The sequence below is a fragment of the Python bivittatus genome, unplaced genomic scaffold (assembly GCF_059951505.1).
Source record: "Python bivittatus isolate LINGU-HERP-01145 unplaced genomic scaffold, Pbiv_v1 ctg000580_np1212, whole genome shotgun sequence".
NCBI classification, from domain to species: Eukaryota; Metazoa; Chordata; class Lepidosauria; order Squamata; family Pythonidae; genus Python; species Python bivittatus.
The window spans coordinates 20,697,669-20,716,169 of NW_028277087.1; the positions used below are offsets into that span (position 1 = coordinate 20,697,669).

The window sequence follows — 18,501 nt, forward strand, 5'->3', positions numbered from 1 at the left end:
TACTAACACAAACCTTGGGGATTCTTGGATGCCTCTCTTGTTTATAAATTATGTTGTTTTGACTAAGTCCCACAATCAGCAAATAGAGTATAGAATATAGATCTAGGTGTTTACAAAGCTTTTAGAAGGTTTTGCATCCTCCAACATAGGCATACCACAGACTCTGCTTATTTTATTGCCATCTTGAGCAACATATGATGTCAAAGTTTATTTCTGTTGGTTGTTGTCTGCTTTACAATTATATAGTTCAGTTTTCTGATCAAGGCTTTCGTTTTGTTATTCTGGGGTACTGAGCTTTGTTTGCTGACATACAACAGTGACCTTATTTTACTGCCTATTGTTAAAGTTTGAAGTTTGGGTTTTCATCCTGAGTAAGCTACAGCTGGAGACAGGAGCAAAGGGAAGATTGATATGGATGCAACAGACTCCCATTTGTGATTCTTGACAGCTTGCTTGCAAGCACCCAGATATAATAACAATAATTAAAAGTAGACTAAGAAATCTCTTTAAAAACTGCTATAAGCCTAGGTAACTAGAAAATCTATGTTCCCATTCTAAACTGTAACAAGAAGGAGGACAACCTTAACTCCAGGGGCAAGTTATTCTGGAGAAAGCTAGAATTATCCAAAATGGGCTTGCTTTTTGTCTGAGGTCTACTTATGGAAGTCATAGGGATCAATGGCTATTAGCCTTGATGGCAATATGACTGCTTCTGAAGACCATCTGTGGGAGACTAGCAGACTTCCTTGTGCAGTTGGTTGGCCATTGTGAGGACAGACTGCTGGACTAGATGGGCCAAGTGGCTGATCCAGCAAGGCACTGCTTATATTCATATTTCTTATGTACTGTATCTGGGCTGCATAACCATGTGATGGTGCAAAGAGATTCAGAAATCCCTCTTTTCTCCCATCTAGGCCACCTAGAGTCACTTGTATAGTGAGATGGGCAGCATATACTTCCTCGTGAGATGGGCAGTATCCAAATTTTAAATATAAATAAATAAATAAATAAATATCTAGTGATTTTTCAGGTGTTTGCAGCCCAACAGTGGTAGCCCTAGGTTTCCTCGGTCCCTTTCTCAGTTCCCATCTGATTGGGCTTCTGCTGCTTGGAAGGAGCCCAGACATGACAATTCTATTTTGCTTGTTTTCTTCTCTCGATCAAACAGGCAGGCCTTTAAGACATTACAAAACCTGCAAAACCTGTGAACTACTACTGAGAACATTTTTGAAATAGAAGTGTGCTTTGTGATGTGTCTGTGTGTTCTGTGTTACATACCAAAATACTATAATGATTAAGAACAGTGTTAAATGTAATTCTGCTTATTTCGGACTGCATAATTACATTCAACTTGTAAATGACAATGAGTTTTAACAAAAGGTCCTTACATTTACAAAAGAAGGGTGTCTGCAGGGTGGAGTCAAAATATCAAGAAGACAGTTGTGACCACACAGTTGAAGCCCTGCCCTATATTTATGCGCATTGTGATACACGTAAGAACAGGATGGAGTTTCAGTTGCATGGTCACAGATGTGATATTGACTTTTTTGACACTTTCCCTCCCCCATCCTTCCATGGATGCCTGTATTTACAACAAATATTACCATTTAAAACAAATCCACCCATAGTGCTTCTTTCCAGATATTCCCCTTTTCTGGCTTTTTCTTCCACTTGATGTGAATGCTGTATAGCTACTGTGTATGTTGAGTTTTCAGTGAACTTAAGGGGGAGGGGGGGAGCTTTTTGGGTATTTGTTGTGTTTTTGCTTACTTTTATTTGTACTCCTACAGATTACATGGATCTTCTCCATCATGTTTCTCAGTTGCCCTATTTCGATCTCATTGTTATTCACACTCACTGCTTCAGTCCACTTTAAAGCTGTCCTGGCATAATAACATGCTGAATCACAAGCTAGCCCCATTCTAATCTAACATGATGGGCAAACTTAGTTCCATGGTTATGGTTTGGTGCGTTGTATGAACCCAGGCATTTGGGTTAACTTAGTAAGGGACAGTTACGTTAACCGAGGGCTGCGAGCATTGGATGGGCACTCAGTGGAAGCAAAGAAAGATATACTACCATCTTTGCCTCCATCTGTTATCTGGATTTTTGCAGTCCAGATATGGTTGCCCTAATTAAAAATGAGGTAATGTGTAGGGTGAGCACAGCCTAAGACAGAGGAATATGTTCTGAGACCTGAAGAAAAAGCTACTCTGAGTGAAAGTTTCTCCTTCTAATTAGCTTAAGGCACTCTTTTATGAGGTGGCACTTGCCTGCCAGGATTGTTTCTAATGGCTGTGTTCAGATGACACATTTACCCAGGGTGAACTTAGCTATGTTTTAGTCAACCCAGTAACTGGTATTGCACAGCACACCAAATTAAAAGCTAATTACAAACTGTTTTAAAAGGACAGTTTGTATATGTACATGCACATGCACATATACATGTACATAAGCAAATGCGTAAGTGATTAGTAGCCATAATAGCTTCTAAATGGGGTTTCTAGGACTTTAAAAGTAATATTTCTACAGCTGTATCAGTTGCAGCAGCCAGCTGGGAACAGGATACTAAACTGGATGGACCCCTCGATCTGATAGCGTAGGACCCCTGTCTTCTGCTTTACTTGAGCACAGAAATGAAAAGCAGACAAACTGAACCATTTTATGGAGACTACTCAGTCTGTTGTGGCTTCCCAGAAATGTTCATGGGTCACGTGAGCAAGCTTGCCATTGAACATAGGACTCTCTGCCACCTTGCCAGTGTACACCAGGCACTCCTCTTAAAAAGTAACTGCACTAAGGCAAAGGTCAGGCAGCCCATAGTGGGTTGTATGCTGTGTGTGTATCTGTTAACTGGCTTGTGTGACTTTATCTGCATGAGGTAGTATGTCTCCAGCATCATGTGAGTAGATTGCATCATTCAGGCTGCTTACAGCCTGTTGTTTCCTCAGTCTGGGGAATTTGTGCAGCCGGAAAAAGTTAGCTTCTTTTGCCAAAGGCAGATCTTTTGCTTTCTTTTGATCTTCCTCTTTTTGCATGCTCCTTTTCAGCAAGAGAGAGAGAGAGAAGAATCCCCCTTTCATTATCACCTATTATTTCCTTTTTAAAAAGATAATTAAGGCTATTTCTGGGAGTAAGCCAGGAAATATATCAGATATTTTTCCAGGTAAGCATGCATAGGAGTTTGTTTTAATTTTAAAGGAGGGGGGAACATATTTTGGGGCTGCATGTTATTTTAATAGTTATTAATAGTATCATTCCTCTGCTCTCAGACTACCTCTATTAGCTTCCATTCCATTGGCAATCTCACAAACAAAGCGAGGCCCTCTCACAGACATCGGCATCCATTCCTAACCACAATGATGTCAAACCAGAGTTGCTCAAATAGGTGGCATTCAAATGCTACTGATAAATAAATGACTAAAAAATAAAATGATGAATGTCACAATGCAAGATCTATCCTGTGGTACTCGTGTCATGACATTGCATGCAAGTACAGAAGGTGCAGACTTTGGGTTATGATGTTGGGACACCCATTTTATCACTTGCCCCCTTGCCCCCTGCAAGGGGGAACAAGTGAAGAAGTGTACATCAAGACATCACATTTTGTCATTTTCTCCTCACTACAGTTGGTAACGGACACCTATGCAGCCACTGCAATATGAATTCAGCTACCTATGGTTGAACTTGGTCAACAGAAGCAGTAGCTGGGAAATCATGTGTACCATATAGCCCAAACCCTACCCTGGTCTTTTCATGACTTAGGTGCTCCTTCTGCTGCTAAACTTTTAGCTCTGCTGTGGTACAGGGGGAGAGATTGCAAAGAGAGATATGCAGTGCTAACTATGGAACTGTGAGGTGGGCAGTTTCTCATATGTGAGAACTCTTGCCACATCCTTCCTTCTGGCTTCTTAGTGCTCTCCCCCCTCCCCCTCTGAAGTCTGACTCCTATGGCATCTTGCTACCTTTTCACAAGGTTTTTAAATGAAGTTATCTTTTCTTGTCCCCTTATTGCGAAATACCTGTAGCGAGGTAAGCACATAAATGGGCAGGGAGTGGAGCACTCGATGAAAGACCTTTTTTGCTGACTCCTGTTGCTCAGCTGGAAGGACTGCTGATCAGTTCATGGCAAGGGTGAAGCATTGTAAGGACAGTAACTAGGACACTTTAGAGGGAGGACAAAAATTATTCTGAGGGTTTATCAGGAATACGAGTGGCTGTGTGGAAGTGCTCTTTGATTTTTGAACTTCTAAACTTCTAAGCAGGATTTGCATTGGCAGCTGGACAGGTAAAAGAGTAAGCAATGTCACCCTCACTTTTTCCCTGTCATGTTTCCTGGTTGAAGTCTCCTGACTGTTTGCCCTCTCCAAATGAGTCATTATCTTGCTCAAACAGTATCTAGAGTCAGGAAGTTTTGCTCATGAAGTGCAAATTTAAGAGAACGAACTTTGTATATCAGCAGAAGGTAGGAAAAGTAAATGACTCATGGTCTGCTATTAACATGTTATGATATCTGCTTATAAAAGGGAGGGCCAAATAAGCAGTATATGTTTTGGAGTTGTTTTTTCAGTTAGGCAGTAGGACAGAATATATAGCGAACTTTCAGAAATGATCCAGAGAAATGAAGTGAAGATTCCCTGTGCTTTTATTTTCATTGCTCAACTCTTATTCAAAAGAGCTCATGACATGATCATGGAGCAATACAAGGAGTACACAAGGGTAGACTTCTGGTTTCAGACATGCTTAGAAGGAGAAGCAAATGTATAGGTAGTCCTCGACTTATGGCCATTCATTTAATGACTGTTTGAAGTTACAACAGCACTGAAAAAAGTGACTTATGACCGGTCCTCGCATTTATGACTGTTGCAGCATCCCCACAGTCACATGATCAAAATTTGGGCACTTGGCAACCAGCATGTATTTATGATGGTTGCGGCACCCCGGGGTCATCATCTGCAACCTTCCCAGAGGGCTTGCAACAAGCAAAGTCAATGGAGGAATCCAGATTCGCTTAATGACTGTGTGATTCGCTTAACAACTGCAGCAAAAAGGTTGTAAAATTGGGCGTGGCTCACTTAACAACCACATTGCTTAGCAATGGAAGTTCCAGTCCCAATTGTGGTCATAAGTTGAGGACTATCTGTACTGGGGGAAGTCAAACAAAAATCTTTGCTTCACGGCTGGCCAAAGACAATCCATGTAGAGAAACCAACTAAATTCTAGCAATTAAATCTTCCACCATGTTTCATGGGTTATAGAGTAGCACAAACTGCCTGTGGATACTCCATGGCACATCTCCTCTGATACTGCAACAATTCTTCCCATTCCCAGCTTATCCTGCATAGTGGTGGGGCCAATCCTACTCCATTTGACAGAGAACACATTTCTAATACCCATCACATCTGAAAGGTAATTCCTTGACTCTCTTTCACCATCGTGTTGTTTCTACCAGGCAGCTACTGTATCTGAAGGAAAACAGTATGTTTTATGGTGCCCTAAGAGAAAGAAGTAACCTCTTTTTTAACCTCCCCCACACTTCTTTCCTTTTTGGTAGTTTCCATGTTCATCCATTACCTTTTCATGCTAGAATGGAATAGTCAGATTAGCTGTTTAAAGCAAAACACAGTTAAACCAAGAAACAAAACACCTGGCACTAACAGGAAATAACTTGCCTTTAAAGCAGATGAATCTGGAAAATCATCAAATGAAGGTTAGTACAGCATGGACAGAAGTGACCTCATTATAATCTGTTGATAGCTGCAGATCAAGCTATTAAGGGCAAAGAGCATAAAGGGGGGTAAGTACTGTATTTGATAAAGGTCGACCCTTGTTTATGAAAGTAGATGGTCCATAAGACTGCAATCCTACGCCTGCTTTTTCAGAAGCAAGTCCCATTATGTCCAGTGAGGTTTCTAGTAAAATATGGCTAAAACCAACATTTAAATATATGCCTCTTAAATGTCATCACTGTTTGTTTCAAAATAAAGTTAGCAACCCTAATTTCTTCTCATTTCATCTTTTGGATCCGTAATTCCTGCTTTCCAGTAATTTTGTTCATACATGATTCTTAGCCATTGCTTATTTTAACCAGAGCTGCTTGGGTAACTACAATGGCTGTGTTCCCAAAGCATGCTAAGATAAAAATGGATCATGGCAAAAGTGAATTGTGTCATAGGGTTACATGTGACCCCAGTATAATCTTATAAGCTTCATGGCTGAATGGGAATTTGAACTTGGATCTCTCTAATCTTCACCTGATACTGAATATGTTGGTAAAACTATGTTTGTTTGTTTGTTTGTTTAATATAGCCACCCCACTTGCAGGCTGGAAGATCAGCCTCCACCAAGCACACTGCCACTGCCACCTGATCAAGAATTGCTGCCATGTTGCTGCCATGTTACAGAACATGCTTGGTTAAGATCTAATGAACTAGTTTGTTTCACTTGTGTGAGTGTACCCAGCATTGGTAGTTTATGTGATACAAAACCAGGAAACTGAGATAATTCAATAAATAACGGTTTGCAAATTGTGCAAATACATTTATTATAAATCACTATTATCTCTAAGCTACGTTATTAGGCTAATGTAAGAATAAAATGGAGAATGAACCATAGATAGTACGTTGAACTCCTTAGCAAAGGTGATAAAAATGCCATAAACAAATAAAACTTAGGTTTTGACCAGCCTTTTAGTACAGTGGGGCAAAAAAGTATTTAGTCAGCCACCAATTGTGCAAGTTCTCCCACTTAAAAAGATGAGAGAGGCCTGTAATTTTCATCATAGGTATACCTCAACTATGAGAGACAAAATGAGAAAAAAAATCCAGAAAATCACATTGTCTGATTTTTAAAGAATTTATTTGCAAATCATGGTGGAAAATAAGTATTTGGTCACCTACAAACAAGCAAGATGTCTGGCTCTCACAGACCTGTAACTACTTCTTTAAGAGGCTCCTCTGTCCTCCACTCGTTACCTGTAGTAATGGCACCTGTTTGACCTTGTTATCAGTATAAAAGACACCTGTCCACAACCTCAAACAGTCACACTCTAAACTCCACTATGGCCAAGACCAAAGAGCTGTTGAAGGACACCAGAAACAAAATTGTAGACCTGCACCAGGCTGGGAAGACTGAATCTGCAATAGGCGAGAAGCTTGGTGTGAAGAAATCAACTGTGGGAGCAATAATTAGAAAATGGAAGACATACAAGACCACTGATAATCTCCCTTGATCTGGGGCTCCACGCAAGATCTCACCCTGTGGGGTCAAAATGATCACAAGAATGGTGAGCAAAAATCCCAGAACCACACAGGGGGACCTAGTGAATGACCTGCAGAGAGCTAGGACCAAAGTAACAAAGGCTACCATCAGTAACACACTACGCCGCCAGGGACTCAAATCCTGCAGTGCCAGATGTGTCCCCCTGCTTAAGCCAGTACATGTCCGGGCCTGTCTGAAGTTTGCTAGAGAGCATTTGGATGATCCAGAAGAGGATTGGGAGAATGTCATATGGTCAGATGAAACCAAAGTAGAACGTTTTGGTCTCAACTCGTTGTGTTTGGAGGAGAGAGGATGCTGAGTTGCATCCAAAGAACACCATACCTACTGTGAAGCATGGGGGTGGAAACATCATGCTTTGGGGCTGTTTTTCTGCAAAAGGACCAGGACGACTGATCCGTGTAAAGGAAAGAATGAATGGGGCCATGTATCGTGAGATTTTGAGTGAACACCTCCTTCCATCAGCAAGGGCATTGAAGATGAAACGTGGCTGGGTCTTTCAGCATGACAATGATCCCAAACACGCCCCCCGGGCAACGAAGGAGTGGCTTCATAAGAAGCATTTCAAGGTCCTGGAGTGGCCTAGTCAGTCTCCAGATCTCAACCCCATGGAAAACCTTTGGAGGGAGTTGAAAGTCCGTGTTGCCCAGCGACAGCCCCAAAACATCACTGCTCTAGAGGAGATCTGCATGGAGGAATGGGCCAAAATACCAGCAACAGTGTGTGAAAACCTTGTGAAGACTTACAGAAAACGTTATCATTGCTAACAAAGGATATATAACAAAGTATTGAGATGAACTTTTGATATTGATTAAATACTTATTTTCCACCATGATTTGCAAATAAATTCTTTAAAAATCAGACAATGTGGTTTTCTGGATTTTTTCCCCCATTTTGACTCTCATAGTTGAGGTATACCTATGATGAAAATTACAGGCCTCTCTCATCTTTTTAAGTGGGAGAACTTGCACAATTGGTGGCTGACTAAATACGTTTTTGCCCCACTGTATGTGGATTTGAGTTGCTTTGGAGTTCTGTCTATCTAAATAAAGAGTTAAGCAGTAAAATCAAATATACTTTTTTGTTCATATGCACTTTCTGCAGTGGACAGAGTATTATCCAAATCATCTTTTTGGAATGCTGTTCTGTGTAAGTTAAGTTATCACACACTCTTTTTTCCCAGAGTGGTAACAAATTTCAAGGTCAGAATTGCATTTTGGGATGCATGCCTTCTAATTTATCTTTATATAATTTATCTTTATTTACAGATAAACAACAGAACATTAAGGATTAGCTTTTAATCAGTGGTAAAACTCACGTCTTCCATGCAGAAAGTTTTGAATTCAAGCAAGCAACTCCACATAGGATTGGGAGAAATAAGGTTTGTTTCTGGTTTAACTATTATGATAAGCTATGATATGATTTTTTTGGTTTTTGTTCTGTGAATTTTATAAATCCATCATTATGGATGAACACTGTAGTTTATGGCTTAATGTGATGCTTGAACCCAATCAACTGAAATTTATTCTATGGTCTCACAGAATCATAGAATTGGAAGGGAGATTAGGGGTCATCTAATCCAACCTCCTGCTCAGTACAGGATCCAATATCTATGAAATGGCTACTCAGCCTCTGTTTGAAGACTTCTAGTGAAGAACAACTCACCATTTCATGTGGTATCATTTCATGTGGCTTCACTGGCTGACATCTTATACAATCAGGATATTCCTCCTGATGTCTAGCCTGAACAGCTTCCTTATAGTTCTAACCCACTGGTTCTGATCCTGCCCTCAGGGACAATATAGAATAAGCCCACTCTCTCTTCTGTGTGGCATTCCTTCAGATCCTATCATACCTCCCCTCAGTTGCCTTCTCTGTAGGCTAAGCATTCCCAGATCCTTGAACTGTTTCTCATAGGACTTGGTTTTTAGACTTCTCACCATCTTAATGACCTTTGCACTAGATCCAATCTGTCATTGTCCTTTTTGAATTGTAATGTCCAGAACTGGAGATAATAGTTCAGATGGGGTCCAACAAGGGCAGGGTAGATTGCAATAATTACTTCCTATGATCTGGACTCTGCTCTTGCTAATGTACCCTAAGATAGCATTTGCCATTTTAGCAACTTAATCACATTGCTAGCTCATGTTTAGCTTGTGGTTGATAAGGACACACAGATCCCTTTCACATGTCCTGTTCTCAAGCCAGGTCTTGCCATCCTAGACTTGTGTCTTTTATTTTTCTTACCCAGATGCAGACTTTTACATTTCTCCTTGTTAAATTAGATCCTGTTTTTGATCCACTACTCAAGCCTATCTAAATTTTATTTAATCTCACCTTCATCTAAAGAACTAGCTGTCACTCCCAGTTTTGTGTCATCTGCAAAATTCATAGGTATCCCTTAATTCCCTTATCTAAGTCATTGATAAAATGTTGAACAGCACAGGGCCCAGGACTGGCACTCCATTTGATAATTCCCTACAAGATTCTCTATAACCAGCACTCTTTGAGTACAATCATTCAGCCAACTGTGAATCCATCTAAAAGCAATATCATTATCAACTAGGCCATATTTTATCATGTTATTAAAAAAATATATCAGGAAGCATTCTGTTGAAGGCTTTGGTAAGGTCCAGGTACACTAAACTAGTAACTCTGTCAAAGAAGAAGATAAGGTTAGTCTAGCATGATCTGTTTGCAGCAACCAGTGCTGGCTCCTCTTAATGGTAGCATGCATTTCCAAGTGCTCACAAACGTGTTACTTGAAAATCTGTTTGGAGGCTTGGTCCCATATTGATGTGAAGAAGCTGACAGGTCTTAGTTTCCCAGGGCTTCTAGCTTCCCAATTTTGAAGATGGCAACATTTTTTCTCTTGTGGGTCCTTGCCAATTGTTTAAGAGTTCTCCAAGATTACTCAGAATGATTTTGTGATAATCTCTGCTAGTTCCTTTAGTAACTTGGAATATAATCTATCTAGACCTGGAGACTTGAATTCATTTAAATAAATGAAATTCTCATTTTCTCCCTCTTTTTTGTGTTCAAATCAGTCTTGATTCCTGTAGTTGACTTGGAAACATTTTCAGAAGTTGTTTGCCATGGCCTTCTTACTAGAGCTGGGAGGGAGCAACTTGCCCAAAGTCACTGAGCTGGCTTTTATACCTAAGGTATGCCTAGAACTCACAGAGTTCTAGAACTCATTAGAATCTACTCTCCTGGCTTCTAGACCTGTTCCGTTCATTACTTTACCAAACTGGCTCTCTAATTATCTCTTACCTTCTCCTTATTTGTCCTAAACTGCAGTTCCCTTTTCCCCCCCAATGGCTTTATGATGACTAGTTAGGTCTCCATTTACCTTCTGAGAGAAGACAGATGTAAAATAGGAGTTAAGAAGGTCTGTTGCTCATCACCACCCATTACCAAGTCACAATGTTTTGCTCTTGTCAAGAATGCTTTTTAATGAACAAGCTCTCAAGAATGATATAAAGTCCACCTTCCATTAAGCTCTCGGAGTAGAAAAATACAGATGTTACATCATGTCATGCCCCCATGTACAGGGCCTTACATGACTTCTTCTATATCCATAAGTTCAGCTCCTGGTAGAGAGTTTGAACCCACATAGAATAACATCTGCCTACCCATGTCTAATGAATCCCCAAAAGGATGAAACCAGTCATGTGGTGCCTGCCTCTGGTGGTCAATGAAACTGAAAACACTATACAATGTATACATTGTATAAAAATAGAGAAATCCCCCCCCCACCCCATGGTGGTAGTCATGTAAAACCTGTACATGGGAACATGACCTAATATAATATCTGTATCCCTGCTCTGAGAGTTTAAGGGAAAGTGGATTGTATATATCATTCTGAGAGCTTCTGCAAGTTCTGAGACCAAGATTTCGTTAGCTACTGCACTGCATATAGTCATCTTAAGTGTGAAGGTCTGTGAGTTCAATTTCTGGTAAAGGGTCTGAACCCCATAGAATAACATCTGCTTACCCATGTTTGATGAATCTCAAAAATGATGAAAGTAATAATGCGGTGCCTGCTTCCTGGTGGCCAGGGTAATTTTTTAATAAACAGTGATTCCAACTCAATAAACACACCATTTGAAATATATTGTTATTCCCATGTTTTTAAAAATGTAGGACACTGTACATTTCCTTCAATTGAGAAAGAGTATCATTAATTCATGCAAATAGTTTCTACATCACATAACATATAAGTTTTGATGTCCCTATCTCAGAAATAGTTTAAACAGACTACCATTTCTAGTGATATTGTTATTCTGGCTTAATATCACTGATGGTGCTGCTGGACTAAAGTTTATTATAATCTTGTTTTCTTGGAGTTTCAGTGACCTGAACAAAACTGATATGATTAGGGTACATATAAGTTTCCCAAAGTAATAAAGACATGGACTGTGATTTTGTCATATGACATTGATTCAAAGGAAAAGCTGAATAGTCCAATAATTAATCTTTGAATCAGAAGCCACAGTTATCTTCCATATAAATAGTCTGTGGCTATTTAGATGGATAATCCCTTCCTCTTGCAACACCCTTAAAATGCTGCCCTTGATTTATTTAAAAGTCTAAAAACAACCTTGCTTGAAGGATAGATATACTTTGTACAGGACTGCAAGTCAGCTGGTGATTGAGGCTGCAGTCTTATATCTGATCTAATAGGAACTTACTTTGCAAAGTTTATTTATTTGTTACTAAATATTTATCCTTCAAAAATAAAAATTTTCCCAGAGTGGCTTACAAAACAATTTAAAATTATGAACTAAACATTTAAACAAAAAAAGACAACTAAAATACAGGTACTCAGAGAGTAATAATATTAAATGGCAAAAAGTAAAATAAACTTTTAAAATAAATAAAATAAAATAAAATAAAAGTAACTGCCCTCTTTTGGTGCCTGAATGGGGAGCAACAGGTTGAAACTGAACCCTGGCAAGATGGAGTGGCTTTGGATTTGGGGCTCCTTGGTTCTGGGAGAATTACCATCTTTGGTTGTGGATGGGGTCACACTGCCCAGACAGACCCGGTGCACATCTGGGGGTTCTCCTGGACTCATGACTCCTGCTCAAGGAGCAGGTGGCAGTTGTGGTCAGGAGGGCCTTTGCACAACTGTGAGCTGTATGTAAGTTATGCCCATTCCTGGACCAATGTGCCCTTCTTGCAGTCACCCACACCCTAGTCACCTCCCGCTTGGACTATTGTAAACTGCTCTATATGAGGCTGCCCTTCAAGAGTATTCAGAAGCTTCAGTTATTTCAAAATGCAGCGGCATGCATAGTTCTGCGCAAGTCCAGTTTTGCGCATGTGTTACCTCTTTTGGGGGAACTGCATTGGTTGCTGATTTGCTTCTGGGTCCAATTCAATGGTTATCACCTTTAAAGCCCTACATAGCTTGGGGCCTGGTTATCTGCAGGACCACCTTTCCCCAGTTACATCTACCCAGCCCACCAGAGCAGGGAGATTGAGTATGTTGCAGGTCCTATCGTTTAGGGAAGTACATCTGATGGAACCACAAAGAAGGACCTTTTCCATGGTCTCCCCCTCCCTATGGAATGTTATTCCCTCTGAGTCAAGATTGGCCCCCATCCTAATGTTGTTCCTGAAGGCCCTGAAGACATGGTTTTGCCAGCGGGCCTGGGGACCTCAAACTGAAAAGGACCCGATCAAGTGGTTGCTTTGATTGTGTTTTTGGCTGCTGTGGGGGGTAGAAGTTGATGGGTTTTTTGTATTGGGTATTTTACTCTATAAGCCACCCAGAGTCACTGAGTGTGAGTTGGGCAGCCATATACATTAAATAAATAAATAAATAAATAAATAAATAAATAAATAAGGCTCCATTGCAACATAACTTAGAGATGGAATTCATGCATTACAGTAAGTGTGGCTGCCAGATCTGGCTGTAAAAATCCAGATGGCCATAAGATAGCAGCAAAGAAATACAGAAAACTCTAACTCTGAATCTCTTTGCTGCCATCTAATTGTTTCCAGATTTTTGCAGCACAGATTTGGTACTCCTAACACTTAGTCATGGTTTCTTTAGTCACGTTTTACTGAATAAGATACAAAAATACTAAGCTATAAACAAGTGTGACTTAGAAGTCACAATGATTTGGGTTCATACATGATGTCAGGCTAAAATCAAATTATATTATGTCTTAGCACAATGTGTTAATCCAACTTTTAAAAGTTGGTGAAAATAACAATATTTTTGCCTGGCTGGCATCTCAGCAATATGATCAAATAGATTATCACATAATCACTCATTATATCACATAATATAATATATATAGGTTATATATATATATATATATATATATATATATACACACACACACACACACACACACACACACACACACACACACAAGAACAGTGTTTCTCAACCTTGGCAACTTTAAGATATGCGGACCAACTCCCAGAATTCTCCAGCCAGCCTTCAATTCTGGGAGTTGAAATCCACATATCTTAAAGTTGCCAAGATGAGAAACACTGCACTAGGATGTTCCCAGTTTGAATCTCAACTCTTGGAATATAATAATAGATAAATTGAGCCATGCTATAGTCTGGCTGCACATTGCTATCAACCATATAAAGATCATAGCCACTAAGTTTATAGAGCTTATTTTCAGTAAGATAATATGTGCAAATTGAAACTATTATTGCAATTAGATAAATTGGTGTATCTGTGTGCGTGTGCGTGTATGTGTGTGAATGAGGGACAGGGAAAATGAAAATGAGTATGAGTTACAACTCTTCATTGTTTTATGTAAATATGGTACAAATCATTTAACTCATTAACAGTTATTTTGTTTGTACAACATATTCAGAGTCTGGAGCTGGGTGAGGGCAGAATCTGGAGGCAGAAGGAGGTTGGGTGAGAGAATTTGTTGGAGGGGTGAGGGTTTGAAAATGTGGTTAGAGAGTGGCTACAGAGAGAGTGGGTGGTATGGTGTTAGTACAGGCTCTGGGGGCTGGATAATATGGTATAGTATAGTATAGATGTGCCATGGGGGATTGGAGACAGCAAAGTCAAAGGAGGTAGAGAGGAAAAGATTGTAGACATGGGCAGGAGTAGATGGGAAGCATTGGCCAGGCCACTCTAATGAAAGAGAGATTACAAATCTGAGGCCAATCTTTGCTTCTGGTTCTATTGCCTTTGCTTGTGAGCCAAGAACCAGATCATGGGGTGTCTTGGGCTCTAACCAATGGGCTCTAACCGGGTTTGCTTGTAATAAATGCAGATTCATCCATGATTTACCATGGATGAAATGGTAGACCTGGCCATATTACTGAGACCTTGACAGCTGAGAAGGAGGATGTTCCCCTTTCTGAAATGTGATCATCAGAGTTCCAGGTGTTGCATCAGATGCGTCACCATGGTGGGAGTCATTTGGGAGACTGTAGGTTGCCAGCGACTAGACATAAGGTTCTGTTTGTGAGGCTGAACACAAGAAACAAACTGGGAATGTTGCTATTGAATAGCCCTCCATACTGCATAGTTTCACCTCTATTCAAGCCGCTGAACCTCACTGTCATGTTGGAGATGGATTTCCCATCTTCTTGTCCTTGGAACTTTGATTTGCCTTACTTTGGGGAGGGGTCAAAAGCACCTCCTGATTTCATGACTGCTGTAACAACCATCAGCTTATCCCAGGTTATCATGGACCAGATCCATGTAGGGTTTAAAACACACACACACACACACACACACACACAGAACAATTGAACTGTGCTCTGAGGTAGGGGGCCATCACATTCAATCACTTCTCATGGTCAGATTACTCTTTGATTTCCATGCAAGTAACCAATGCCACTGTTCTTCATAGGAAAGATGGATCATTTTGGTTGGTTTTGCAGTCTGATCCGCGTGGTTTAAAGCTTGGGGATTTCTCCACTGGTGGTCAGTTCTACTGGACACCTGGTTGGCTTCTAAAATAAGAGACTGTCACAGTGCTTAGTAAGATTGTTCCTAAGTAGCCTCTCCCTGTCCACTAGTCCAAGAGGGCTGCTTGGTATCAGGAGGAGATAAGTGGCAAAAGAGATAATTGGAGTGGTGCTATGTACATCCGAGAGTGAATACAACCAAAGAAAAATACAAACACAGGTTCAAGTGCACATTGTGGCAGTTAGAACAGTGACACACCAATTCTTTTCTACATTTACCACATTAGAGTCTCTGGACCCCTTTAGGAAAAAGGATGGGCTGGAAGATCATTTGGTAGACCACTGTGGTGAATTTGTGAAGCATCAGATTGACTGGTTCTGCTAAGTTGAATTCCTAAGGGTCTTGTAGATTGTTCTGACCTGGACAACAGTGAATTCTCAAAATTTGTGCTAGGCTGAAGCCTGCCTTCAAAATGAAACCACTAAGTTTGGATGTATCTATGTTTGTCTCTCCTGCCCATGAAATACATGGACATTGATATTATCTCAAGAAAGGGAGTGAGGGCATACTAAGGTTCCGTCTACAATCAACATTACAGCTAACAGCTCTGAAAGAATCTCTGAAACGTCACTACTGGTGATTCAACACAGACAATATTACTACAGGCTATCCTACAATTGCAAGATATTACCTATTGTTTTATAGGAACCAACTAATTGTATATTGTAACACATTTTGAGTATAAGTGTAAAGTATGCCTCCAGTTTTAAGAGGGCTTGTCTTGGGTAACAAAAAAAGATGTAAATAATTATTCTAACATACAGGAAGGACATTCTGTGTTATAGTAAATTACAGAAGATTAAAATCTTAACTGAAAACAGAATACAGTATAAGCATTTGTCTTTCATGGAAACTGTAAATTCAGGCTGTGAAATTCAGGAGGAGAGGTAGTTCTAGACCTGCTTATAGTGTGTATCTCTATGTCTCCTTTTATGTCCCACTCCCCCCCCCCCCCGCACTCAATCGTGACTGATTCTGTGGTGACTGCCTGGACGAATCCCTGCAGTTTCCAAGGCAAGGTGTTTTGGAAGTGGTTTGCCATTGCCTCCTTCCTAGAGCAGAGCCCAGCTGGAAAGCGCAGGAGGCGGGGTTTCCGTTAGGCTTCCAATAATATGGCAAGTAAGATTATTTACACATGAATACCTAAGGATTAGATTTTGGTTACTTCTGAGCAGCTGAATTCACAGTAGCAAAAATGACCTCCCAGACACTGCTTGCAGTATGATTGAGGCATCTTTTCTCTACCTGTTTGAGAAAATATCATCAAATTTCCTTTGATATTACCCCATATCTGGTGCTCTTAGCCAGCCTTTCTCAGAAATCCTCCACATGCTATCTGGCAGTGATGGGAATTATAGTCTAACATACCTGGAGAGACAAAAGGAAAAGAAGGTTGTGGTGTCAGAATATATGAGTCAGTAGTTGACTTTTTTCATTGCTGGGCAAGATTTTTCTGAACCAATAAAGAGTTTGTTGCTATTGCAAAGGAAGCATCCAAGTGCTGATATTTTTTTAAAGATAGTTTCTAGAGAAACACGTTTCTTTAGCATTTCAACCAAGTCTCTAGTAATTTGTGGTAGATAAGCTGGCCCATCTTCATCTATGATGTGCTGATATAAAAGGAATCTTTAATCACTAAGCTGAAGATTTTCCATTCAAATAGGGTAATAGTGAAGCTCAACAAAGCCAGTAGCTCATTGAATTGTAGGCTGGTTTCCCACAACACATCAAGTCAGCTGTGCAGTTTGACTGCCTTTTCATTAATATATATTATGTGATCCTACTCTGTTGTGCCTTCTAAAAACAGTTAAATAAACAATAACTTATATGATGTGTCATATCAATATCCTTGCACAGGAGTACCATACCAAGTGATCAGGAATTTCTTGAATCCATATGTTGGTGTGAAAATGACTTTTTGGAAAGTGGTAGTCATTTTTTCTTATGCTATAGAAGAGATTTTGGGCATAATGCTCCAAGCATATCAGTATGACACTTAATGTGCAAGGTAATATTTGCTTTTTAATATAGAGGACATTTCTAAATGGAACCTAGTAGTTTATAATTACATGCTACGCTAAATTGTTCTTGGCTAGAGAGTGATCCAACCCTGCCATTACGTATTGTTCGGACCAATAGGCTGGGAAAAGTCTATTGCGTTATTTGCAGATAATGATTGTTCAGTGTCTAGCATACAAAGTTAAAAGGATCAGGTAGCAAGTAATGGTAACAATCCCACTTGTGACACATAAAGACACACATATGGACAGATGGACATGTTGGATATATTCATTGTATTATGTATTGTTTGGGGAATTTAGCTAATTACACCTTTTCTGTCCATGTCGCCATTTTGTGCTGGGGTGTGTGTGTGAATGTGAGAACCTGAGAGAGAAAAAATATGGCCATATTTATTTATGTTTCTCCATACTTGAAGTTATGATCTACTATGTTTGGTGAAACTTGCCCCAAATAAGTGCACATGGGCTACAAACCTCAGCATATTTATTGGAAGGAAAGTACTGCAGTGTAACCTCTTGCTCATTTTTTAGTGTAGAACAAGTGGGCCTATTTTCCATGGAAAGTGTGATGAAAGCTTGTACCGCTGGGGAACATTTCAGCAGACCCTGGGGTAGTGTGGAGCAATCAGTTCTCTGATGATGGTTGGTTGGGAATATGTTTGTTTAGTTACCCTTCCCCAATGTGCACCATGTAGTTTACTATTGACTTTGTCCTTTTGTTAAGATTAAGACAGCTAGCCCCTGCCGTCGCCACGAAGCCTTGCAATATTTTTTACATTGTTTTACTCATATCCTATAATCCATCGTCACTTCACAGCCAAAGCAGCATGCAATAAATCTCTCTTTCTCTCTCTCTCTCTCTTCCTTCCTTCCTTCCTTCCTTTTCTCCCCCACCCATCTCCCCCACAATAGGGGACTCTGGGCGACTTACAAAAAACATTAAAACTATAAATATATCTAAAGCACATAAAACATCCAAAAATAAATAGGCTCGTTTGTCATATAAGCCCAGCCTTCGTGATTAAATTATGGTCAATTTATTGGGTTGAGTAAGTCAGTAAAATTTCTTGGGCAAACACAGCCTCTTAGAAACATGTTTCAATTTTATATCAATTTCGTTTCATAGTTACCCATTAAAAAAAAAATTGCCTTAACCCTGCGGTTACATTGCTTGTTTACTATATGCAAGCTAGACTGCATTTTAAGGGTGGAATAAAAACAATTCAGATGGTG

At 40.0% G+C, this 18,501-nt stretch overlaps 1 long non-coding RNA gene across 1 annotated transcript; it reads left to right on the forward strand.

Moving 5' to 3' along the window:
- The first annotated feature begins 5,052 nt into the window (after window positions 1-5,052).
- LOC148214683 (uncharacterized) lies at window positions 5,053-12,988 on the forward strand. Its single transcript, XR_015797701.1, has 4 exons — window positions 5,053-5,797; window positions 6,310-6,448; window positions 8,547-8,659; window positions 10,326-12,988. It is a non-coding gene; the product is annotated as an uncharacterized LOC148214683 (long non-coding RNA).
- The last annotated feature ends 5,513 nt before the right edge of the window (window positions 12,989-18,501 follow it).